General features: G+C 41.6%; 1 protein-coding gene across 49 annotated transcripts in view; it reads right to left on the reverse strand.

Annotated features, from left to right (window-relative positions):
• The window catches only part of TENM2 (teneurin transmembrane protein 2), a 1290011-nt gene that overhangs the window by 566746 nt on the left and 696487 nt on the right, over positions 1-26778 (reverse strand). The window lies entirely within an intron of this gene.

Below are 26778 nucleotides of genomic sequence, written 5' to 3' on the forward strand. Positions count from 1 at the left end.
AAATACTGAGTTGAAAATAAAAATCAAAGAAAGCATGTGAGTGGGGTTTTGGTCATTTTAGAAAAATATACAATGGTTGAGTAAAGATAGCTTTATGTAAATTTGACCAACTTGAAAATAAAGGTAACAAAGAAAGACTTAAAACTGATTTTTGTCCCTCTGATTTCTATATTTTAGGCACAGGCATGGCTTCACCAAAAGGTGAGTGGACCCAGTTCCCAAACACGACTGCTTAGCATTGATGTGGATTGCTAAGACTTACCTAAAGCCAAACCTTCTAGTTTATTTTGGTCAGTTTTCCTGGAAGCCACTCATTTCATTTATTAAAAACATAAATACAACACTTTTTTTTTTTTTTAAAGAAAGAAGCAACTTTCTGAGCTTCTCAACCTTGGCTCATTTTGCATTCCTGCGGTCTCCTTACCCAAAGGCCACAATCTGGAAGTTATGTAAATATTAACAATAAAAGCCAATGAGTGAGACTGCTGTTAATTCCAACTGACATGAACCCATTGCTGATGAACACTTGAATCCTGGTAATCGACGCACAGATGAAAGGCACCGGAGACAGATGCACATTTCACAGACACGACACGACAACGAGAACTGGGTGGTGTTCCGAGGAGATGAAAGCTGCACTCGACAGACTAGCAGATTGCTGGAGAAGGCATGACTGTTCAAGAGACACCTCGGGATCCCTCAGAATACAGTTTACTAGTCATCATCAACCCTCAAGGGACTTGTTTTCAAGCCTTCACAACAGCAGTCACTGTTCCTACAACAAAAGACCTCTCCAGGTGCCTGTGTCTAGGCTGATGTGGGATGAACAGGGGACCATGTTCGTCAATGGCCTGGCAGAGCCTCAGGCTCCCAGCACACTCTGGCAGCTGCCGCTTGATGTGAGTAATGGCCGGAGAGATCTTACCTTCCCCTCGAGCTCCCCCTCCTTTGTTTGTGATGGCAACAAGCAAAGGGTGCCCAGTTGCTAGACTTCTACGGTCCCCCTTCTTCAAAGTTCCATTTGAAACATTTTCAGTTGCTTTAGAGAGAATAAGAAAACTAGAACAATTCCCTAAGAGTAGAAGCTGTCTAAAGTAACGAATCCTTAAATTGAAGGGGACTCCATGTGTTCCCAACAAATACTGAAATGTGGCAAGAAAATATTTTGCATTCAATAGTCCGCATAGGCTCTAAGCAATGAAACCCCCTCAAGAGGCAGGTTTTAAACTCACTCTTGTTTTTCCTTTGCTGCTTTGAATTTTCTTCTCTGTCATTTTGATTCCAAAGAAGATATGACCCCATCATTCACCCTGGATGGATGGGTTCTGTATGGAGAGGTGTATGAAATTGATTGGGAAATCAAGTTGCTTTAATCTCATTGCGCCTAGGAAATATTTTCTCAATAAAAATTCATCAGTCTTGGGATGATTCTGTCGAAAATGTGTGTTCATACCCATAAAGCCCAAAACATCCTAGAAGTTGAAGCAATGAAATGATTTTAATTCTAGTGCTTTAAATCCTTCAATGGTTCCTTTTGGATAAAATGGGTTAGTCATGGCCTTTCTAGACACCCCTTCTCTACCAGGGCTTCTGCAAGTAGCACACACAACCCACCTCCAGATGCAGACTTTGTAGAAGATCCCTGAAGAAAGAGTTGGTTATATATTATGTATTATATATTAGAAATACATATTATGTATTACATATATTATGTACATATACACACATAAGAGTGTATATACACACACACACATATCCCTCTGCATGCACCTGCCATTCCAGGTAAATTCATTTGACTAACCCTCTTCTTTCTCTAAGATATAATTTCAAATGTATCTTCTGGATCCCACTCTGCTAAGTCACCTTCCTTCCTGATACCTTTTCTCTAGCCTCAACACTTGCCCATTTATTATACACTACAGATCCCCTATAATATGAACTTTCCCATCTCTTCCAAGACCATCATCTCTAAGTTCAGGGGCTATGTTCTGTTCCCTTCACATCCTGAGAGCCTAACACAAAAATTATTATGAAGTAGGCACTCACTGCTCTATTAACAATACAGGGTATGTTGCTTAGCAGTCATCAACAGGGGTACAAAGTGTTTAGGTAGTCATACATATATCAAGAGTTTGGACCTTTCTAAACTAACCTTGGAAGTCCCCACTATGCCGTGTTTCAAATCCCACTAACTTTGGGGACAAAAGCGACAGTGCCGAGCTGTAGAAGTAGCCCCAGTGACATGACTTTGGGGACAGCGTCTGGGTTCAGGGTGGTAGGCAAAAGAATGGGAAAATATTGCAAGACTCTCATAGGATTTGAGCTGGTAGAAGTTTCCTCTGTTTGGCTGATAAACAGCCGTAATCAGTTTGTTCACTTTGTTCGTCCAGTTTTGTCATGAAACCAGTTCCTCTTACTTTGTCTGTGGTTTGGGAGCCTCCCTGGCAGGGGTCTAGCTTGAAAGCTGACAGATCACACCATCCTGAGCGCAGAGGCCTGGGAAGCCCAAGTCTACCCACAACAAGAAAGGTAGGAGTCCATGAACTTGGGCTGTTCAACTAAGAGACACAATCCTCCTCCTCCTCTTGTTTCCATTCTTTTCCACTGCGACTTAGTAGAGGTTGGACCTGGCCATGCCCTTTCTCAATGCATGAAAACAAAAGCAGATCAGAGCAAAGATCTACAGAGAGTGAGGAAACCATCCCTGACCCCTGCCCCTTCCTGCCCCCGCAGGAGAACACTTTAAAAACCTCTCTCTTCAGTCTGACGCAAACTCTGGAGCCCTGGGGGAAATGCTGGAACATGAAAACCAAGATCCCTCATAAAGAAATATTTGGGAGAAAATGTAGAAAACACAAGTCAAGCCTTATGTGTGAGGATGCCCTGGGCCTAGAGAAGGAGGCGGCGGAAGCTCAATTCCATGTCCCTCAATTATTACAACACAGACAGCCCGAGTCAGAAGACAAGGCCAAGGTGACCCACGCTTCTTCAGGGTTAAGCTGCAATGATTTCGTGTCTTTTCTACTCAGGTGGGTTATGAATACTCCCCTACCTGGTGCCCAGGACTGTTCAATGATCTGGTAAAGACAGAGATCCAGGCCTTGTCAGTAGAAATATCATATTCTTCACAGTGATGAACTATCCGATATCTTCAAAAGAGACTCAATATTGAGGAGGTTGAGGGGAAAATGGGAAATGTAAAAAGAAAAAAAAGAAAAAAAAAAGGAAAAAATTCAAGTGGGAGAGTTTAAGAGGAAAAGGGCATCTGATCTGTGTGTGAATGTATGTTCATGCATATCAGGGGTGTGCATACATGTGTACTACACTCAGACCTATGTGTGCATATGGATGTGCATGCATAGGTAGATGTTGCATGCATGCACATGCATGCATGCGAACATAGTGCATGATATGCATGCATATGAGTGCAAGTGTGTGCATATGTGCACTGGCACATGAGTGCACGTGTGTGTGCCCGTGTTTGTATGTGCTTGGTCCAAGAGATCGCCCTATGTGCAAACTAGTACAATGATTCACCAGGAAGAGAGTACAAGCCAAATTAAATAGGAAGCTGAAACTAGAGCTCTCCCAGCCAGCTCTGGCACAGAAACCCAAAGGGAGTACTACAGCTTCATAGTAAAAAGGAGCTTCCTGACTTCTAGGTTGTTGATTTGGCACCTCTTGCCAGTGTTATATTTTAGAAGAGAGCAAAAACAACATCTCCATAGAGAGATAGAAAACATGGCAGAGGCTCTGGGAATTCAACACATTCTAATAAACACAGATTAGGAGCAGCACATCCACGGAACATGCCAAACACTGCTGTATCCTTTTCTTAAAATATATATATACGCACACACACACATATATGCAGACCCAGAGCAACACAAACCATGAACCTATCAGATAGCAAAATAGTTTTGTCCAGTTTGAGTCTGGGGCTTAATTTGTGCAAGCAAACGCTTCCAGCAGGAAGACACTAAAATCCAGAGCTGGAGTGATTTTATCATTTAATAAGGGAAACATGCACACGCTAACACATATGGGTGTTTGCTGAGAAATATTCTGTCATTTTAGAGCAAATAAATTGTTTTCTCCACTAAACTCCTACTGGGGTAGAACAACTGAAAAATGTGTTCTCATTTGCTTATGTCTAGATTCATGTTTTATTCCATACTCAAAAAAGCCTCCTAAATTATGAGCTTTTCTTTCCTTGTGGTGCTTCAGTCTTTTCTGAAGCTGTGTTTATGTTTTGAAGATCATCTGCCCAAGGCATCACAAAAACCATTCCTAACCTAAGAGGGAAGTGGCTGTTCTGGGCCTCAGACTTTACTTTCCTGTAATACAAAAAATAAGGCAAAACTCTTCACAGAGGGCACTGTGGCCTAAGAATTTCCTAACTGCCCAAATTAGACTTAGCTCCAAGGTTTGAATAAAAATCCTACAGTCTTATTTCTAAAATCCATTTTTCTTCCCATTTTCATATTCACATTTCTGAAATCAGGATTCAATTTGCATTTGTGCATTTAACTTCCCCCCAAGTCATTTTTTTTTAAATCTCCTACAATTGGTGGCATCTTAAAACTTAATATTATATATAGTAGAAGACCTAGTTTTTGAGGTATTAATGACTTTTGCCTTTCTTTACTGGTTCTACTTATTCCCCCCCCCCCCCAGTAATTCACTGGCTGCAGCTTTGTAATCAAAGTGAAGCATCATTCGGGGGCTAATTAAAACTAGTTGATCAGAGCTTAACCTACTTCATCCTGACCCAAGGTAGGATGAGGGAAATTTAGACCTTCCCATAGTTTATTGCGGGATCATGAAAACTCTGCTAACAACGACAATTTTTTTTTTAATACAGAGGATACAAATTTAAAAATAGGAGTTCCCATTTTGGCTCAGCAAGTTAAGAACCTCTCTGTGAGGATGCAAGTTTGATCCCTGACCTTGCTCAGTGGGTTAAGGATGTGGTGTTGCCACAAACTGCAGTGTAGGTCAGACATGAGGCTGGGATCTGGTGTTGGTGTTCTTGTGGCTGTGGCGTAAAACTCAGCTACAGCTCTGACTTGACGCCTAGCCTGGGAACTTTCATATGCTCCAGATGCAGCCATAAAAAAAAAAAAAGAAATAATAATTTTACCTGAATTTGCACCATGCACTCATTTTCAAAAATGTATTAAAAATGGTTTGTGGAGTTCCTGTCATGGTGCAGTGGAAACGAATCCATCTAGGAACCATGAGGTTGTGGTTTGATCCCTGGCCTCACTTTGTGGGTTAAGGATCTGGCGTTGCCGTGAGCTGTGGTGTAGGCTGGCAGCTGTAGCTCTAAATGAACCCCTGGCCTGGGAACCTCCATATGCCGCAAGTGCGGCCCTAACCGCCCTCCCCCCCCCCAAAAAAAAAGGTTTGCGCACACAATTGATAGATGAGGGCTCTGCTGGTGTCAAGAAGAGAGAAACCACCTCTTTCTCTGAGGTAGGAGTGGAGAGAGGGGAATGGGTGAAGACAGAAAGGCACGTGGAGGTGCGACAGTTGAGCTGATTGACCTTGACTTGCATGACCTTGATTCCCAAGAGCAGGTATCTGGATAGGGTCTAAGAGGAGGGGCTTTGTGTAGAACAGAAGCGGGAGGTTGATGGGAGACAAGGGAAAGGATGGAGGTGAGTGAAAGCATTGGATCTAGCTGGGTTTTGCAGGTATCACTGCATGGCTTTCCAAGAGCTGGTATAGGGTAAATGGACAGTCAGTGTGATCCAGGGAAAGCAGCTGATGAGGTAGGCATAGTGCAAGGTCAGGGGACAAAGGGACTGCAGGAATAGTAAAGCAGAGAGCTGGAAACACTGGCCAAGGAGCCCAGGCCAGGAGGGATGGTGAGGCTGACAAGCCACAGAAGATGGAAGGGCCAGGGTCGGGAGAGGGTGCTATTAACAAAATACTAGTTTCCAGGTGAAACATTCCAACTGAAATGAACATCAAAGGCCCTTTTCGAACTTGGATAAAATTCAGTCCTCCTGCACCCAGAACTGCAGACGTCCACGCTCAAAACATCATAGTTATCCTGGGTGTGTTCCTCCCCTTTATTCCCCAACCTGTGAAATCGCCTAGTCAGAATAATAATAGCTCCTACATGTTTCTGATCTGTCGCCCTGCTTTTCACCACTATTACCACTGGGATGGTGGGTAATGACCAAAGGTTGTTGTCAGAGTGACCTGGATTTAAATATTGCCTTTGCCACTAATTGGCTAGGAGACCTTTGGCCAGGAGTCTGAGCCTCTACTTTCTCACCTGCAATATCATAGTATCAGACAGTATCATAGGTTTCTGGGGATTGAATAAGATGGACCACAGAAGATATCTAGTAGAGTACATGCACAAAAGAAATGTTAATGGCTCTCTGTCAAATTCATGAATATCCATGCTGCTCTGCTGTGGCTGACATCCCCATCTTTCCCCCACGTTACTGAAATAGTTACTTAACCAATCTCCCTGGCTCCCTGATTGTCTTCCCCTCAAATCCATTTTCCACTTATCTGCCAGGGGATCTGTGTGAGACCCAAATCTGGTGGTGTCATGCCTCTGCTCTTTTACTTCCAGGGTTCCCCAGGGTCCTTAGGTTCATGTCTGGATTTATTAACGTGACCAATAAGGCTCTTAAAAATCTGCCCTTTGCTTTCTCTCTATTGCTTTTCTCTCTTTACCTCCTCATGCTTTAGCAAATCTGGGCTACCCTTCCCAGAGCACACTGCACTGTTTCTCATGGTCAGGCCTCCACCCATGCTGGCCTGCTCACCCATCCTTCGTCAGTCCACTTCCGATTCTACCTTTCAGAGCCATCTTAGGCATCTCCTCCTCCACAAAGACTTCCTGACATTCTTCTTTTCTGGATTAATCATTGTCCCCTGGGCTTTAGGACTGTCATACATAGGAGTTTAACAGTTCTTCATTTGTGTCTGTTTTTCCCATGAGACTGAAACCTCCCTGGGAACACAGGCTACTCCAGTGCCTGGCATAGTGCATGTAAATACTATGTATTCACTAAGTGTGTTGCATGTCACTTATTATATAAATACGTGCATATACAGAGCCTTTTAAAATTTTTTGGCTGTTTTAGGGCTGCCCCTGCAGCATGTCAAAGTTCCCAGACTAGGGGTCGAATTGCAACTATAGCTGCTGGCCTACACCACAGCCAGAGCAACACCAGATCTAAGCCATGTCAGTAACCTACACCACAGCTCATAGGAATGCCAGATCCTTAACCCAATGAGTGAGGCCAGGGATTGAACCCACATTCTCATGGATACCAGTCAGTTTCCTAACCCACTGAGCCACAAGGGGAATTCCCCATAGGCTTTTTTTGAATTTCAGGTTCAAAAGAAGTTAAATTTCTCTCGCTTTTCTTTTATTTCTTTATGTCCCTTTACCATTCACTTTGACCACTGTAGGGAGATCTTTTGGGGATAGTGCGTGATACAGAATGTTTCTCCTTAATTTATCCACAGGTTTGGGATGCCATCGCCTTATTCTTACTCCATCCCTTCACTCTCTTTGCTAGAGTTTATTGGATCAGATGTGAAAGCCTGACCAAGTTGGACCAAGAGGAGCCTCTCTCTCTCTCTCTCACTTTATTTCTTTCACTCTCTCATTCTTCTAATATTCTGAACTACTAAGGTAGCCAATTTCTTGAACAGAGGAGGGTACAAGACCTTGGAGTGTTGGCAGCCATGTCCTGCCCTGTGATCTACCAATGGAGCAAGGAAAGTGGGTCTGTGGAGAGGAAAGTGAGTAAGATATTCAGAAACAAAGATCTCCTTAGAGATTGGGGGTGGGTCCAGAGGCAAGCAATCTAAGTCATTTTTCCCTTTGTTCTAGCTGCTTATTGCAAGAGCAAGTTAGTACTCATTGGACTAGGCTCGTGGACAGTTACTGCCTCTTCTAACTTTCACTCTGGTTTTACTTTTCTATTTATAAGTGTGTGGACATCACAGTTAAGTATATATTTGTAGTCTACAATGAATACCCAGCTGTCAGGAATGAAACAACACGTTTAGAATCCAAAATGGCCTGGATGCACTGGAGGGATTACATGAAATGAAATTCAAATAAGATAGATACAGAAAATTACACTTAGGAAAGGAAAAATAAATTCTATAAAACCTAAATAGGAAAGTGCTGGGGAGAAAATGAGAGGAGAAGATCAAATCACCTGGGGATTAGAGGAGGCCACACAGTGAGCACAAGGCGGCAGAGATGGGAACTCCAAAGCAGGAAAGTGACTCGGTTGAGCAGGTATGTGCTGGGGGGTGGGGCTGGGAGAGGGGGACCCTGTCCTGGGCTCTTTATATGGCTTCTCTTCTCTTCAAGGCTCAGATTAAAACTCAAACTTTGTGCTCACCCCTGAGATCAACCCTATGTGGTTTTGGTGGCTGCCCTGGATTCAAATGTCACTGTCACCATTGAGGAGGACTGAGCCAGACAGACAGTTGGCAGCATAAGCCTGATTTATGAAGAAGGGAAGCACTCAACCTGTCTATCTCATGGAAGAGAAAGAATTCTCTGAGAAGTCTTCTCAGCAGATGTGAAAACATATAATGTGCTTAGAAAGGGAAATTATGTACTTTTCCAGCTTGTAGTTCTAATCTAGACTTCTGGTGTGCTTCACGTTTTATCACAAGTTTTACCATAATACAGTATGATTCAGTGTAGGCAACCAACCTTGATGAGGTGATCCATGCAGTCAAAGTGTGTTTCTTGTCCATTGTAGGTCAATGAAGGTTGGCAGGCAAAAGCCAGGGCCTGGGGGAGGCTTCTGATCCACGCAGCCATTAAGGGATCCAGGCCCCTTCTCATTTCCACACACCCTTCTAGGTTTTCTGACCCAAGTTCTCTCCATTCCTTCTGCCAGTGCACACAAATAGGATGGAAAACCCTGTGTGCAAGGATTTACCTTTTGTGTTTGGAAATGATGCCATTTCTACACATATATTCTATTTCTCTAGAACTCATATATGGACACACCTAACTTCAACAGAGACTGAAACTTGCAGTTTTGTTTGAGAGGAAAAGATTGATAAACAATTAGCCAGTATCTGTCATCTATAATGTACAATTTCACCCTTGCAATGACCTTTTAAAAGTACACACAATATTATTTAGATTCAGTTATTTATATATAGCAAGTACATCTCTATCATACAGTATATCTTTCTTCCCATCCTCCCTGCCCAACTCCCCACCTTGTGGCAGAAAGTACTCTTCATTTATGGCAACACTTCTAAAAATTTTTTTAACTGGACCCAGATATCATGACATCACAACCCTCTCAAATCAACACCTTAGGCAGCTACTATGAATCAACAGGAATCAGAATTTCAGATAAAATTTGTCTTTCCAACCCTAGACTGTATCTCAACGTCCTTGAGTTAAAAATACATCAGGACAGAAAGAAAATTCTGATCATATTCTTTGTGCAAAGAAAGAGACGGACCAGAAAACCACTATCACCCATTCTTTTTCACTTTGGTAAACTGTAACTAATATTTTGACTTTCTATGTGTCTCTGAATGTCATTTCCCTACTTGACAGGAGTTCTCTACTAATCAGAGCTATTTAAAGACTTTTATAAGAGCATAGAGTCTTCTGAGGAGAAATAGTTTCCTGATGCTCACACACAGCTTCAGTCTGGTTCAGACCTCATCAAAGCCTAATGAAATAGTTTGACTGCCTAGGACCCTAGGCAGGGTGCAGGCACTGGGTTGCATATAGAAATTTTTTAGGTGCAATTCATGCTGTTAATTTCAGTATTTCTGTTTGTTTTTGCTTTTTTTGGCTACCTCCATGGTATATGGAAGTTCCTGGGCCAGGGATCAAGTCTGAGCTGCACTTGTGACCTAAGCCACAGCTGGGCCAACACCAGTTCCTTAACCATACACACTGGGCTGGGGACTGAAGCAGCAATGCCACAGACACAAGCTGAATCATTAACCCATTGTGCCAGAGCGGGGAACTCCTTGGTGTATTTTTAATAATACTTCTTTGCATTATGAGTCTAAGTCATTGTTAAGCATTAGAGCAGAGGATGCACTTGGTGAACCTGAACAGGATAAATTAATTCTAATTGAGTATTAGCAAAATCCACACTTCCCTTCCCCACCACTGCCAGCAAATGCTAAGCCTTGCCCCTCATTCTCTTTCATGCTTTAAATTCAGAAGCAAATGACTATAGAGACAGACAAATGGTAGAGGTAGACAGAGAGAGCCAAAGGCAGTCATAAATAAAAGATTTAATGCCAAGTTCCATCCAGAACACCCAATGAGGGGAAAAGGAAAAAAGGGGGGGCACCCAGATATCCACCAATTATTCTACAGTTTTGGGTCATAGTAAGTCAGCATCTTATTAATTAATCTGTTTCATTGAAATATTGATTTGTCTATTAGCTGGCTTTGTATTGGTGTTAAATGTTCACCTAGTATGAGTTCAGCCAAGTTCTACTCATATGTAACAGGAACATGATAACCCTACTGGCTAAAAGCGTTAGGTCAGGGGAAAAGTTTTCCCTTTAAATATTTGCTATTAAAAAAAGTAAGTTTACGTCTTCAATCACTTTTCACCTTCTGATGCCCTGAAAGCACAGGACCATCGGGACAGCAAGGAGGGGGCTTCCTCAGGTGTTTCTGCAAACTCAAGATGACACATGGTGATATAGAGTGATTGCATGATTCCTTTTTGTTGAGCAGGTAAGAATCACACCCAATGCATTTGTTGCTTATATCAGGATTTAATGCATCCATTTAATGTGTCCATTTATATGCTAGGGAACTGCAAGGGGTTCCTTAGCATATATGATACATGGCTTTGCATTGGAAGTCTCTGGAATAATTGTATCCCAGGCAATTGTGAGGCATGGGATGACACCATGGGACGGAAGCCCAAGAGGTTTGTATGGATGCTGGTTTGTCCACCTGTATTTGTGCTGTGCATGTGTGCAGCAGTGAAGAGCAAGAGCGAGAGAGAGAAAGGGCATACAAATAAAGACTTTTTCAGAAAATAAAAACAACAGTTCTTAGTAAAACATTTACTACTGAAAGGATTCACACTGTGGCAAAACCAGGCCTTTCTTGATTAAAGCAAAGTGAAATTCAATGAAGGACATGGCGCCATGGGGAGACGCAAAATCCAAACCAGAACATCAATGTATAAACAAGTATGTTGGCGAGGTGGATATGGACTCAGATGTTCAGGAGTTGACTTGGAAGGACCTGAGAGGCAAGGAAAGATACTATAATGAAACCCTAGTGATTCTCTCCTTCATTTCCTTGTTTATAGGATTTGGTCACCCTTATGCGGAATTTCAGATGTTGTCTATTTCACTGTGCAATGGAAGAATGGGTGGGCAGAGTTAACAGGAAGTACTCATTAAACAGTTAAATCAGCATGTCCTATCAGTTACCATATGTATGTTAAGCCTTTCCTCGGTATTTCAGGATGATTCCTCTTCTGCATAAAAGATGTCAATAATCCTCCCCCAGATCTCTTCAAAGACAGACAACGCACTTTACAGCTTTCTGTAACTGTTGTAGTGCTCAAAATGTTGTGCAGCTTCCTTACAGTGAATAAGCCCTGTGGTGTGATGAGAGCAGGGACAGACCATTACCTGCCAAAGCAAAGCATCTCTAAAAGGGACTGCTAGGCAGTAAACTTGAAAGAAGTAGATTTCACTTTTAGTAAAGTTCAAGTGTATTACAACACATACATAAATAACTGTAAGGAAAGGTCAAATGACAAGTTAGCAACTACCATTTAAATAAGAAAATATTTATACAGCAATGCAGGCAGATCCTTCCCCAGTGCAGAGCTGAGAGTATAATAGTGTCATAAGAAAAGCTACCATTCAGGCTACCACTAGGAATCAGGCACTTTGCTGAACACTGCATGCACATACTGATTGAGTGAACCCTTCTTGCCGTGAATAGTCAACACTTAGCTTTCCTGGTTTCCAAAGGAGGACACAGGACCAGCGCTGAAGTGACTTGCCCAAGATCTCACACAGTTAGTGAGGACCAAAGCCAACTGAGCCTGCCTCTAAAGCCAAAGATCTCACATAGTATACATGACAATGAATCCATGTTACTTTTTCCTCTTACTGAAACTACAGAAACTGCACAGAGTGGAGTAATTTCGACCTTATGCTAATTTCACGCAGTCATTTGAAACTGCTATTACAAAAAAAAATACCATCATCATGATAATGCCGGTGTTTTATGGTCCCACCCTTCAAACCAATGCAGAGTATTCGTAACTTCATGTTTACACAGCTTTCGCCCAGTCAAAGGGTGCCTCATTTAACCATGAATTTACAACTTATCCAAAAACCCCACATCTTGCAAGAGTCAGGAGAAGGTAATGATTGGGGAAGAAAAAATCTAATAGCTAGAATACAAAAATTCCATTTTCCACAGAACTCCCACATTTCTCGTGTACATTTCTTTAGCAGCTGTTGTTTAGAGAGTGCTACTGGTCACACTGATAAAATGTGGCAGTTCCATCACAGTAACATAAATATTTTTACCTTAATAATTCCTGCTGTTCTTTTGAAACTGAAATTAATTCACATATTGTTTTCCCTGGAGTTCCCCAAAAACTTACTACCTTTTTTTTCTTAAGGTAGAGACTGTGTGTCCTGGTGCTGAACAAGTATTATTTCTAAACAGCGATTTTATTTTTCCAGTGCATGCTATGCTAAAAAGCAGGATAATGGTACTGAATATAGAATCAATACATATTCAAATAGCATCTGTTTATTTTGCTTTGAAAACATGGTTTGAATTGTGATATCCACAATCTACTGCTAATAGTATCAAGTCGTTAAGGCTGGCTTTGTGCTTCCCATTTCATATGATCCAGGCAAGCTTGGCCATGCTGATTTCATCAGCTTCCTTCTCAGCCTTGTGGGAGGATGCTTACAGGCATATTGGTGCATTAAGCACAGGGAGGAGCAAGGGCTTTGAAGGATGCTCCAGGTTCAAATTCCAGCTCAGCCCCGTCTTAGTCACATAATGCCTGAACCAAACCTTAGAACTCTGCCCTCTCAACAAGTGGGATAATATTAACCACCCCAGAGACAGAGATGACACTCAAAGTCACCAGGTGTATCATAATTTTGATGAATGATGGATGCTTTCTGGAGTGTTGCAGTGCACATCCCGAACAGGCCAGCCTGCTCCAAGCATCATGGGGATTCATGTCATTTCTGTATATAACACACTTAGCCCAGCCCCTAGCATGTCATCAGTCCCTGGGGGATGAGAGCTCCTTTCATGACTTTTATCTTAACATAGATTATCTCTGGCCCCTAGTGTCACATCCATATTTTTATTATATATATATATATAGTCTTTTTCCTTTCTCTAGGGCTGCTCCCTTGGCATATGAGGTTCCCAGGCTATGGGTCTAATCGGAGCTGCAGTTGCTGGCCTACATCAGAGCCATAGCAACGCGGGATCCAAGCCGCATCTGAAACCTACATCACAGCTCACGGCAACGCCGGATCCTTAACCCACTGAGCAAACCCAGGGATCGAACCTGCAACCTCATGGTTCCTAGTCGGATTCATTAACCACTGAGCCATGACAGGAACTCCCACATCCCCATTTTTAAAAGAGAAAATGGTATAGTCCATGTTCCATCTGATTTCTCTATCAAGGGAACATGAGATATGGTAGAATTCCTTGAGTCCAGTACTCTTTATATCTTTGGTCTTTGCCAATTTCATTATGTTTCTATGATATGTCATGCCTATGAAGAGCTCTGAAGAACTCAAGGTGTTTTCAAAAGTGCAATTAAAAATTTTCCCCCAACCCCTGATGTGTTAAGACATGGGTAGAAGTGAGTTTGGAGGAGACAGGATCAAAGTACAACCCTCCCCATTTTTAGCTGTGTGATTTTTCCAAGTTAGTGAATAATCATTCCTATCTCAGTTTTCTCCATTGCATACTAGGGATAATGATAACTTCTATTACAGAGTATTGCTGGGGTGGGTGAGGAAGATACCGCCTAGCAAAGTGTTTAGCCAAAGCCTGGTTCATAGCCAGATACTCAACAAATCATTGCTACATTATTACTAGCTGCTGATCTGCATCTCTCAGCCACTGGGGAAGAGGTATTACATCCAGAAGCCTCTTCGACTGCAAGCCATGTCAAGGGAATGTTGCCCTATGAACTCAGCATGGCTCGGAATTCTTAGAAAGATAATCAGCAGGGCATTGTTCTAGTTCTATCTTTGCTATTGTGGGGACTTGCTCAACATACTGATTCTGTGAACCTTAGCTGCTTTATCTACAAAATAAGGTGGTTAGATTCGAGGATGTCTAATGAGGTCTCTTCAAGTACCAAACCCTCTGATTTCAACACTAGGTCAAAGAGGAAGAATTTTTGTTAGACTTTTACTTTTGATTTACCTCTTTAGAGTTTGGATGTTATACATGTGGCCATCCCCACTCAATGTTCGTAACATTTGGCTGATGGGTCAAAGTATTCTTTTTATTCTTCTTGAAGGAAGCATCAGAACTCTGCTCAGCACAGCATTCCAGAGTGCTGACCCTCTCAAGCCTTCAAAGTTTTGATTGGAAGGACTAGGTTTATTTGCCATCTCTATTTTGAAACGTAGGCCTCTCTTTGCTAATAGCCATATATATTTATTTTCACTACCCCTAACCAAACATGGACTTTTATAATTAGCTAACAATGGAATTGGTTTTCCAGTTTCAGGGAGTTCGCATTTTAAAATATACTTAATTAACTCCTATAGAACATATTTATGGGAACACTTTTCTGTTTCTCCCACTATGCATTTCCAAGCAATGTTGGGGGTCAGGCAGGCAATGAACAGGCAGCTTCAGTGTGGTGTGTTAAGAGCAGTGGCATTGAGATCAGGGGTCTGGATAGGTGGGTAGGAAAGATGTCAGATACCTCGTGGGAATTAAGGGATTGTTTTGAGCAGAAAGTACAGGTTTAGAATGTTCTCTTATAGGAAACAGTGTAGCCAAAGCCTGGTGGAAAGACAGATAAGATGGTCTGGTTGGGAAATGCCAAGTTACTCTGAACAGTAAAGCATAGTGTGTGGCAACCTGGGCTTGGCAGGAGACACATAAACAAGGAGGTAACCAGAAGCCATTATCTTACAGAAAAAAAAAATGTAGTACTTTGACTCGAGAGGTAACTCCAAAGGTAAAAGCAAAAATAACAACAAAACCCCAATGTGGGCAAAAGGGAAACCTCCTACACTGTTGGTGGGAATTTAAGTTGGCCAACCACTATAGAAAATAGTATGGAGGTGCCTCAAAAAACTAAAAATAGAACTACCACGCGATCCAGCAGTCCCATTCCTGTGCATCTTTTCAAACAAAACTGTACTTCAAAAAGATACATGCACCCCAATGTTCATAGCTACAATATTCACAATAGCCAAGACATGTAAACAACCTAAATGTTCATCCACAAATGTATAAAGAAGATATACTAAATATATATACAATGAAATACTATTCAGCCGTTAAAAATAATGACATTATGCCATTTGCAGCAACATAGATGCAACTAGAGATTTTCATACTAAGTGAAATCAGAAAGAGGAAGGCAAACGCCATATGATATCACCTCTATGTGGAATCTAAAATAGGACCCAAATGAACGTATCCACAAAACACAAACAGACTCACAGACAGAGAGCAGAATTCTGGTTGCCAAGGGGGAGAGATGGGAGGTGGGTGGACTGAAAAGTGGGGTTAGCAGATGCAGATGATTACATAAGGAACAGACAAAAAATAAAAACAAGGACCTATTGTATAGCACAGGAAATTATATTCAATATCCTGAGATCATAATGGAAAACAATATAAAAAAGATCACATGTGTGTGTAACAGAATCACTTTGCTGTACAGCAGAACTAAACACAGTATTTTAAATCAACTGTACTTCAAAAAAAAAAGTCTGGGGGGTACTGGTAAAAGGACTATTAAGGAAAAGAAGGGTTTTTTAATGCAGCTCAAATTACTGCATGGAGAGGCTGCTTTTTCAGGTTAATCCGATCTGGACACAGATCAGCTCATATGATGAGAAAAAGGAGAAATTTCCCTCTACGGCACTTGGAGTTAGCTGTATTTTCTTGTCATTAATAAAGGCAAATACCAGAGCATTTGTTTATACCCTAAATATGAGAGCAATCTAATCATTTAAAGGGATACTTTGTTGGGTTATTACGAGCTCCTGAAAATTTCCTTTTTCTGTGTTAAGTCACCCCAACCATAGTAGCTGGGGATGGTGCTCATGTGAACACAGTGCTAGGCACAGAGAATTAAGGGAGGAAACTTGGGTTTTATCCATTCAAAGTTTGTTAATATACTACAATGTGCCAGGTACTGTGTTAAGTGCTGGGAATAATGCAGTAAACAAATGAGCATGCCTTCAAGGAGTTTACACTCCAGTGAACTGACATTAAACTAATAAACCTGTAGTAATTCCACGACTACAGGCACAAGTAAGGAAAAGTGAAGCACAGAATGAAAGTTCAAATCAGAGGAAATTTTTTTTTTTTTTTTGGATTGCTTTCTTGTTTTAAGGGCCATAACCAGGGCATATGGAATTTCCCAGCTAGGGGGTCATATTGGAGCTCCAGTTGCTGGCCTGTGCTGCAGCAACACCAGATCCGAGCCACGTCTGTGACCTACACCACAGCTCATGGCAATACTGGATCCTTAACTCACTGAGAGGGGGACAGGGATTGAACCCCAGCAGAGGAACTGTTTTTACGAGTGGGGTGAAGGAGGCTGTAAAAGTAAATGCAGGGTGAGCTCTAAAAGAGACATGGACACTGTCTCCACTAGAGCAGTGTTTCTCTAGCGGTGAGACGTTTGGTGCCAGCCAGAGGCATCCTTGTTCAACTGTGGGGAGATGATGCTCCTGGCATCTAAGTGGGAGAGCTGCTAACTCTTCTGCAATGCACGGGTTGCCTCCCATTCACCAAGCACTGCCTGGCCCAAATGTCAACTGTGCCAAGGCTGAGGAAACATGGGCATCTCTGCTCAGGTCCCAAGGCAGGCAAGAACAGAGCAAGGGTGAAGCACTGAAGGAAGGTCAGGTGCAGTGGGTGGTGGGGGGAATGGAGGTGGGAATATGAACTGAGGCCCCAGAATGGCAAGGATGGAATGGTGCTGGATCTGGTTGGAAGGCTGCCTTAAATGGTGGTTGTCTCCAGGGCAGTAATGAGCCTCCCAAGGGGTTTAAGCAGAACAGCCACAGCTGATTTCCTTAAGATCTTACTGGCTGCTGTGAGAAGGGAAGGCAAGGAGGTGGAAAGCAAGGGGAGAGCTCAGAGCTGCTGCAGAAGGAGGCAATATAGGCCCTTTGCAGCGGATTGCCTGAGAGAATGCAGTACCAGGTATAAGCAAGGCCTTTGCATTAATGGAAACATTTGGAATCACAGAGCCATTGGTCATTTCTGCTTAGAAAATTTGGTCTGCCCTCTCTTGAAAGAGGACCTCCTAATCCCATTGCCATCCTTTTCCTGTTTCTGTTGAAACATCTACTGGGTACTTGCACACAAAGCAGAGTGGATCACCAGTAAGGACATGGAGAGCATTAAACAGGTGTGGTCAGGAACTGCCTGAGACTGTATCATACTCCTCCATGGATGTTTCCAGGGAGGCAACCTGGTGACTCTTCCTCCACATAATTCAAGTTTTTCAAGAGCCACCTCAAGCTTTAATCTTATTTTACTTTGGTTTTCACCCCTCAGATGCCTCTGATATAAATAGGTGGATGCGGAATGTCTTTGTTTCATCAGGACTTTCTTTTTTTTCTTTTTTTTAACATCATGAACGATGGTGAAACATAATAAGGCTTTCTGGTTTGTTTTCAGAAACACAGTATTCCTTCGAAGAAGAAAACAGTGACGGATCATCAAACCTACTAGCATTTTCCCAAGTACTAATCCTTCAATACATGTCTCGTGATCACTGCCAATCCACATATCACCCAGACTCTTTACTTCGTATTTTTCTATGCCATTTAAAAAATCACTGCTCTAAACGGAAAAGCCACTTAACTAGACATGAATAGAAGGGATTTTTTAAAATAAAATTTAAGGGATTCAACACAATGTGGTTAAATTCAGGCAAAATATTCTTGTCTGAAAAGGAGATAAGATGTGAAACTTCTCTGTTAAAAAGTGAAATTTACAGATTTTAGAGAAACATTAAAGTCAATCATCAAAGAGAGGCTTCCCTTATGGCAGGAGTTAGCAAACGTGCCCAGTGATTATTTTTGTATAAACACCAAGCTAAAAATGATTTTTTACATTTCTAAATGGTGGAAAAGAATCAAAAGAACAATATTTTAAGGCATGTAAAATTATACAATGTTAAAACTTCAGCATCCATAAAACAAGGTTTAGAGCCTCACCTATCATTTATGGATTGTCTACAGCTGTTTATTGGCCAAAATGGCTGAATTAATTTGTAGCCACGGAACTTAGAGCCAGCAAAGCCTAAGATATCTACTCTCTGGCTATTTACATAAAAGTTTGTCTACCTCTCCTATGTGACGCAAAATGATTAATGCCTCATCAGGTGCTATAAAATCATCTTGTTACCACCTGTGACTTAAGTAGCTCCCACACTGGAAAATTCTGGTTTGTGAATAAGCACAGCTAAAAACTGGGGTTTTGAGTCCCACAAAAAAGCAACAAAGCTTCAGAAAAGTGTGTTTCTCTTTGGGAAATAATAATCTTAAAAGCAACAGTAGATGGATTATTTTACTGTTTATATATGTTACATATTTATAATGTATACTAATATACCCAAATTTCTGGCTCTCAGATGTAGCCTGACTAGGAAAATCAACAGAATTAACTGTTGCTCCTGCGTGAAAAGAATGGGCAATTTGTCTACATATGATGATAATTCTTTTTGTCCATGTAAACATTAAAATGCATTCCAACAAACAAGGGGATTACGTGCTCAGGTTTCCGGGAGCGTCATACTTAGTTTCACTAAATGCACTCATCACAACTAAAGAGAACTATTCATACACACCTGGAGATTGAGAAGGAACCCAATTCTCAAAAGTGTGGGGATGGAAAGATAAGACTGCAAGTTCCACTTGCACCAAAACCCCAACCACTCAGTTCATTTGAAGCACAGCAAGCTAAGGAACTAAGGCAAAGCAGTGACACAGGGAAAAGGTTCTTCATGAAGGCATCTCCCATGAACACAGACTGTGTTAATTGCTATGGAAAAGCAGCCAGGGGCACAATTTGCCACTAATTTGTCAAAATCAGTCACAGAAAATATAGCTGAGTTACCTTGAGTCCTGGGGAAAGGGACACTCCGACTCCTCTCTCTCCGTGGTTCCGTACCTGGACTGTGCTCGAGAATCACGTGAAGGGGGAGGGGCTTTTAAAAGCCTGATTCTCAGGCCACGCCCTCAACCAATTAACTAGAATCAGAGGTATGTGAGAATACACAGGTGATGCCAATATGCAGTCACAGCTGAGAATCACTGATCTCCCACTGCCCAGATGCCCACAAGATTGTTAAGTGGGTTCATCTCAGATGAAAAATTGCACTGGCCAAGTGCATAGGAGGTAGGGTGATGCAGGAAACTCGGGAGGTATCCCTTTACAAGGCTGATAATTTTTGTGGATCTCTTGATAATGCTAAAATCACACCTTGAGGTTTATGGTGCCTATCTAAAAATCATAAATAAATGGAATTGTAAAAAGTTCATTCAACCAATTAGTCTGTTCTGTTTCCATGACTGGAGTCATTTTTAAAAACTGAAAGGAAGGATTGTGCTGGATTCCTTGAGTTCCACCCTTAAGCTAAATCTTTGGGGAACTGGAACTCCCTTAAGGGATATTCCAATAGATAACTAGCCTTCCTATATGGCAAAGAAAGCACCAGAGCAGCATCTTGGACATGCTAGTCAGGAAACCCTGAGATATGTCAACTTAGAATTAAATTCTATCTGTATATTGGTTTTGCTACTGGGCACAGAATCACCTGAGCTATACCTCTTCTATCATCAACCCTAAGTCCCTTCATTCCAACTCATTCTTTTTATTTATTCATTTTTTAGGGCTGCACCCATGGCATATGGAAGTTCCCAGGCTAGGGGTCGAATCAGAGCTACAGCTGTCAGCTCACGCCACAGCCACAGTAATGTGGGATTTGAGATGTGTCTGCAGCCCACACTATAGCTCACAGTAACACCAGGCCCCCAATCAAACCCACATCCTCATGGATACTAGTCAGATTCATTTCCGCTGTGCCACACTGAGAACTCCTTCAACTCATTCTTAATAACTCTTGCATTAGTCAACATTTTTTTTTTTTTTTGGCCTAGAAATTTCTTAAAAGGTGGATGATAGTGAGGGGGAGCAGCACCAGATGCTGCCATGTAATAGTTACCTGGTCTTCCAGTAACAACTCTTTGGCTTACCCATTGAGACTATTCCTTAGGAAATTAATTTTTCAGTTGTCTGAATCAAGCCCAAATTGAATCAAGCCAGACTTCCCCCACACCCCCCCGCTCCAGGAACCTAATCCATCTTTCATGAAAATTATGTAACTATTTAAAAATCCATTTATTGAAGTCCTAAATTCATATAGCAAGTGTCAAATGAAATTTAGGAGGGATTTTTTTTTTCTTTAACAGTTATGGTTCCATTATTATCACTTCTTCCACACCCAGTTAAACCACTTTGGGCTGGTCCCTTTCTGGATCACTGGGCACAAGATTTCTTAGACTTTGGAGACTTGGTAGGGCAATTTCTGGCAATGGAATGGCCTGAGTTAATCTTCCCAGAGGTTATGATATTTGCATTTATTAAGCACCATATATACAAAATGCCAAGCATACTGGACTCATTGTCACAAACCCATGAGTTGGACAATATTATCCCTAATTACAGATGAAAGATCCAAGGCTCACAAAGGCTATGTAAAAATGCCCCATCTCACAGTTTAATCAGTGGCCATTCTATGCTTCAGACCCAGGGCTGTCGGACTCTAAAGCTTGGGCTTTCAATTTCTACTCCATTCTGCCAACTGGATACATGCAAGCCAAGCAGGCAGCCCTTCAGGGGACCAATGGAAGAATTTGAAATGGCCTCATTCCCAGCACAAACGTGTATGCAACACTATGGTCCATCTGCCACAATGCTACAGTGTATTGATGTCATTCCAGAAGAAAGCCTGAAGGCCATTTGGACCGTTTCTCAGCAGTCCACCATGTTATTTGTTAACCTAATAGATCTTTTTTTAGGGGAAGAGGCACCTGACTGGACAGCTGGTCTCCCTACCATATTGCAAAGAGGGTATGAATAAATACAATTGGTTCTGCCAGAGCATATACACAAAGTAGATAATCCTTTGGGGTATATATACATTTTACAAATCATAAATACGTCATCAATTTCTTTCAATAGAGGAAACTGTGCCTTCATGTGCTGACAATGCTGTTCTGTCTTCAGTAAAATTCCTTAAAGGAGTAATTCCCACCTATCAGTCCAGGCACCAGCTGTGTCCCATCACCCAAGAGGCTGCTTAAAAATACAGAGTCCTTCAAACTCACAGATTTCGAAATCAAACTTGTGGTTACCAAAGAGGAAATCATGGGGTGGGAAGGGATAAGTTGGTAGGAGAGGAGTAACACATTCACACTACTGTATATAAAATAGATAACTAATAGAACCTACAGTGCATCACAGGGAGATCTACTTAAGGTTCCAAAATAATCTATGTGTACAAAAAGAATGGATATGCGTATATGTAGAACTTATTCACTTTACTGCATACTTGAAACTATTACAACCTTGTAAACAATTATACTCCAAAAATTTTTTTTAAAAATACGGATTCCTAAGCTTCATCCAAGACAAACTGAATCGGACCATCCGGGGTGAGGATCTGGAAACAGTGTTTCCAATAAAGCCCCAGGTGATGGGAATGCAGAGCCACATTCAGGAGCTAAGTCAGTAAGTTAGAGTGAGCAAGGGCATTTGGCTCAGGCCAATTCATTCAATTCTTCAGTAAATATTTATTGACCTAATACTCTGTGCTGAGCACTATTCTAGATTCTGAAAACAAGTTGTGAACAGGATAGACGAAAACCTGTCCTAGGGAGTTTGTAAATGATTGAGGGGAGAACAGCAGTAAGGAAGTAGACCTTATGCATAAACAAGAGAATTTTAAGTCCTGGTATTATGGGGATGAAGATAGGACCCCAGAGAGGTGGATAGTTGGGTAGGAAAGCAGAGGATGAGGAAAGAGGTATCTTCCTCTCCCAAATGATGCTAGAAGAGTAGCGTAGACATTAACTACATAGTTTTGGATTTCAGCCCCATTGCAGTTCACAAGTCAGGACAGATACCTCATGGCCCAGCACCTATCTGTGGAGAGGATGGTGATTCAGATTGGGTACCAGGGCTGGGATGCTATCCGCCTCTCCTTCCTCTGCCTGTGGGGCTCCTCCTGCAGCATCTCCCTAGAGATTCCCCCTGGAGAGCCCCTATTTCTTTCACTCTCTAGGAGCCATTGCCTCTACACCCTGACGTGGAGGAGAGTTGGGGTTTTAACTCTGTTCTTTTGATTGTAATGCTCAGGCTCTTTCTAAAAATCATATAATAAAATGGAGTAAAGGATTAAATTTTGGTGGAGGTGATTGGGAATTGCAGCAGCACAATAGGATTGGAGATGTGAGATGTAACAGAAAACCCTCAGTCCATGTACTCAGCTCCATGGCCATTCACACACTACTAACTTTAGCCTAACCTTCACCGGGTAAAATGGCAGCAGGTGGAAGACACAGTGTGCCTTGCCTCATGCTTTAACTTGCCTATCCAGCTCCGTGTACCTCCCTCTCTTAAGCCTTTCCAGAAGAACAAGAAGGAATTGCTCTTATTTTTCCTAAGTCTTATTTTTATTTTCCCTCTTGTGAGCCAAGATGTAGAAACAGTATCACTGCAGAGTATGAATAAGTCTCACAAGTTTTGCAATTGAAAAGATCAAGAGAAACGAGGCCAAAGGTAGATGAAGGTGGGGAATGGAAATTCCAAGGGCGTGAGACTGAGTGGTTATTAGAAATCATTTTTTCCAGTGCATCTTAAGGTGTGGGACCCTGGCCACCCACTAAATGGTATCAGGTGGGGCAATGTGTCAAACTACATTGGATGTCTAAACATTCTCCCTAGAAACACTTCTTTTCAAATTTCTTTTTTTTTTTGTCTTTTTGCTATTTCTTGGGCTGCTCCTGCGGCATATGGAGGTTCCAGGCTAGGGGTCTAATCGGAGCTGTAGCCGCCAGCCTACGCCAGAGCCACAGCAACGCAGGATCCGAGCCGTGTCTGCAACCTACACCACAGCTCACAGCAACGCCGGATCCTTAACCCACTGAGAAAGGGCAGGGACCAAACCCGCAACCTCATGGTTCCTAGTCGGATTCGTTAACCACTGTGCCACGACGGGAACTCCCTTTTTTTCAAATTTCTATCGAACTTTCTGATTACATCAATTAAGGAGAAAGTTTCAGTTGGTTGCTAGCATTTCTTTAACAGGTTGCATTCCTTACGTACCCTTTACATTATATACAAATACATACACATATTCGTATGTATATGTGATGTATATAAAATAAATACAATAAAAAACTATACACATATATAAAATTCTACGTATACCGATGTCCCATTGTAAACAATGATGTAGTGCTTTATTTTAAATGCATTTACGTTAAAAGGGGGGATTGTTTTGTTTTTAATTGAAGTAGAGTTGATTTAGAATATTGCGTTAGTTTCAGGTGTATGGCAGAGGCAGTGATTCAGTTATATGTATATATTTATTCCTTTTCGGATTTTTTCCATTATAGGTTATTACAAGATATTGAGTATATTTCCCTCTGCTATACATTCAGTCCTTGTTGGTTATCTATTTTATATGTAGTAGTGTGTATCTATTAATCCTAAAGTCCTAATTTATCCCTGCCTTTTCCCCTTCAGTAACCATTAGTTTGTTTTCTATGTCCGTGAGTCTGTTTCTGTTGTGTAAATAAGTTCATTGATATCAAGAAAATAAATCATAGGTGGTGTTACAGGTGAGACAAAAATCCTGGTGATGGAAAATGGCTGAAGTTGGTAAATTCTATCTAATCCAATCTCCTATCTCTATGGAGGAAAAAACTCAGGTCCAAAGAACTTAACTAATTCACAGCCACACAACTATTTCATAGCAGAAACAGTAATAGAATGCAGGTCTTTCTGTTCAGTGCCCTTTTCAGAATGTAAAGAAAGATATCTGTACAAATATTAGAAGTCCTCGCACACAAGTAAAGTGACTGGTGGAATTGAGACACTCTTTGGCAAATCTATTTTGTACACGAATTCAGGAAAAATAGAGAATGAACAGGTTTAAACCCCTATCTGTACTTTCTAGTCATGTGCTAATGAAAAGGGACCAGATCTTTCTGCACTGCATTTCCCTCTTCTGTTAAAAACAAAGAAACAGGAATTTTCATGTGACTCATGCTTTAAGGGTTTGGCTTTGTCATTGCAGTGGCTTGGGTCACTGCTGTGGCATGGGTTCAATCCCTGGCTCAGAAACTTCTGTATGTTGTGGGTGCAGCTGCCTTCCCCCCCTAAAAAAAAAAACCCCATAAAAAACCCCAAAAAAACAAACTCGACAATACAAACAAAAATATAACCCTACTTACCAAGGAAGGTTGTAAAAATAAAGGAAGAAGACAATAGAAAGGCCTGGCCCAGGGGCAATGGTCATATATTGCGTCATTATTTTTTCCTTTGGCCCCTCAAAGTGTGTTTTGCACTTTCAATGGCTGGAAAACATGTGTTCTTTCCTGTATTCCACCTCTCCCAGTCCCAGATTTTTTCATTTCAAATAGGAGGAGGGGTCCTTCACATGGTGAACCCCAGGAACACTTTCCACCAAAAGCAAAATTACTAGCTACAGTAGAGCCCCTCAAAGTTTTGTTTTGTTTTCTTTTTAAGAGCAGATGAAGAGGTAAGAACTGTGTTAAGCACTCTTCCTTCCCCTCAGCTGGTAGAATTTAATCAAAACAGGACTACTTTCCCAATTATCCTAAGCCTCTGCTGGAGATCAATGAAGAAATGAGGAGAGGAGAGATCATTTGAAATATTCTATTTTCCTTTTAAAAAAGACACAGAGGTAAATCAAGAGCAGTGATCACCTTATCTCTCTCTCTGTCATTGCCTGTGTAGATGTTTGTTGTGACCATGTACATGCAGCCCTCAGTATGGGGACAGAGTTGGTGAGAAGAGCCGCGGCTGCTGTCCCCTTTGCAGTCACCAATGTATCTGTGCCAAGGTCGGCTTCCCATAGGATGTTCTCAGCCAGTGACCAGGCAGGGTGGACCAAATAATTCAATCCCATGCTTCTAGAGGGTTGGAAAACTGTGATAGACAAATTTGGTTCCTGGACCCTCCATTGTTCTGGCTGACACCTTTTAGAACTAGCTGCAGCCTAAGGTTCTTTTACCCAATCATCTTTCCTTCCCACTCTCCTGTCACTGGTGTCAGGCTCACATTGTCAGCTGAAACCTCTCCCCATCTTCTCTGCACCTCCGCTTTAATCATCAGGTGTTTCCCCCAATACATCTCTTGCATATCTAATCCTGTCTTGGTATACGCTTCCCAGAGTACCCCAAAATAACCCAACATTGTTCCAACATCTCAACTAGTGCCAAAAAGATAATTTTGCACATGGTTTAAAATGAGTAACTAGCTGGGGACACAGACATGTCCCACTGGTTATAACAGAAAAGAAAAAAATATTCTGTTAGCATTTTGTGTAAACTTATGACCACATTTAATCACCCAAAGTGTACCTTCACTGACTACCAGATGTGTCATTAACCATTTCTGAAAAAAGTGAAATAAAATCACCCAGCATGAGAATGCTGTGGAATAAGTCAATACTAACAGATGGTGTTTATTTTGTCACTGCTTGTGTTAAAAAATTACCACCTAGTCCCATCAAATCCATTTCTTTAAGGTGGAAGCTTTATGTAAAAACCGCTACAGAAAATGCAATATTTTATCAGCTGTCATTGAGTTCCTTAAAATATGAGCACTTGTTTTCATGGTTTTCAGTTTTCTAGGACATGGTGCAATACACAGGAGATGGGTTTGTATAAATCTGACACGATGGAGTATTTTGCCAGCAGCTCTGTCTTGCAACATGCAATCTGTTTTGTTTTTCAAACAAAGTTGGTACATGAGTTAGTTGGAACGCTAGGGTTTTGAGGATGAAGACAGAAATTCCTCAATTAAACAACCTTCTGCAGTGTGACACAGTCTACATGTCCAATAAGAGGGGACAGTTTAAAGGCATTCCTGCCTGCCCTTTTAGAAGGATTTACAAGGAAAATCAGGAAAAAAAGGTGCCCTGGAAGAATACATCACAATATTGGGGAAAGTCTACAATATGTTGTGAAAAAATTATAAAGCAATAAAAAAATACAATGCCATTTTGTTTCAAAATATGCATAACTGAGAAGAGTGGTTAGGAAAAGGTCATCCTGAGCCAGGCTGGCTGACAGCAAACCCTACCTTTCTAACCTTGCTGATGTCACTATCACTTGTCCTGTCCCTACCCCAGTTTCTCCATGCATCAGGGGTGATGATAACAGCATACCTAGTTCATGGGACTCTTTGGAGGATTAAATGGAAATCATTTTAAAAATGCC

The sequence above is a fragment of the Sus scrofa genome, chromosome 16 (assembly GCF_054392235.1).
Source record: "Sus scrofa isolate SSC_HxYL_T2T_F1_AM1 chromosome 16, Sscrofa_HxYL_maternal_Yorkshire_Landrace_v2.0, whole genome shotgun sequence".
NCBI classification, from domain to species: domain Eukaryota; kingdom Metazoa; phylum Chordata; class Mammalia; order Artiodactyla; family Suidae; genus Sus; species Sus scrofa.